The 254-nt window shown below is 64.6% G+C and overlaps 1 protein-coding gene across 1 annotated transcript in view; it reads right to left on the bottom strand.

Annotated features, from left to right (window-relative positions):
• UBXN6 (UBX domain protein 6) overlaps positions 1-247 on the bottom strand; it is a 4,246-nt gene extending 3,999 nt beyond the window's left edge. The window contains exon 1 of the mRNA XM_009709633.1: positions 211-247. The gene's annotated coding sequence lies outside the window, so the exon portion shown is untranslated. The remainder of the gene's footprint in view (positions 1-210) is intronic.
• Positions 248-254: the final 7 nt, after the last annotated feature.

Genomic DNA, 254 nt, shown 5'->3' with positions numbered 1-254 from the left:
CCCTGCCCTCAGAGTCCAGGGGTGAGGTTGGCCCCCACTTCTATGCCACTCAAGCAGTCAGAGAAGCCAGCTGCACCCCAACAGTTGCCTACCTGGGATCTCCCTCTCCATGCTCAGCTCAGAGCTACAACCGTCCCAGCCAGCCCCACTGTCCGGCTGCCCTGTCCCTCCGCCGGCGCAGCAGCTCCCTGTCCTCCAGCGAGCTCCTACCCTGGTTCTTGATGGCCTCCTGGGAGGAGGGCAGCTTGGCCTTG

This window comes from Cariama cristata, unplaced genomic scaffold (genome assembly GCF_000690535.1).
Source record: "Cariama cristata isolate BGI_N322 unplaced genomic scaffold, ASM69053v1 scaffold37371, whole genome shotgun sequence".
NCBI classification, from domain to species: Eukaryota; Metazoa; Chordata; class Aves; order Cariamiformes; family Cariamidae; genus Cariama; species Cariama cristata.
The sequence above is the reverse complement of the archived record's forward strand: the minus strand, read 5'-3'. Positions and strand labels throughout refer to the sequence as shown.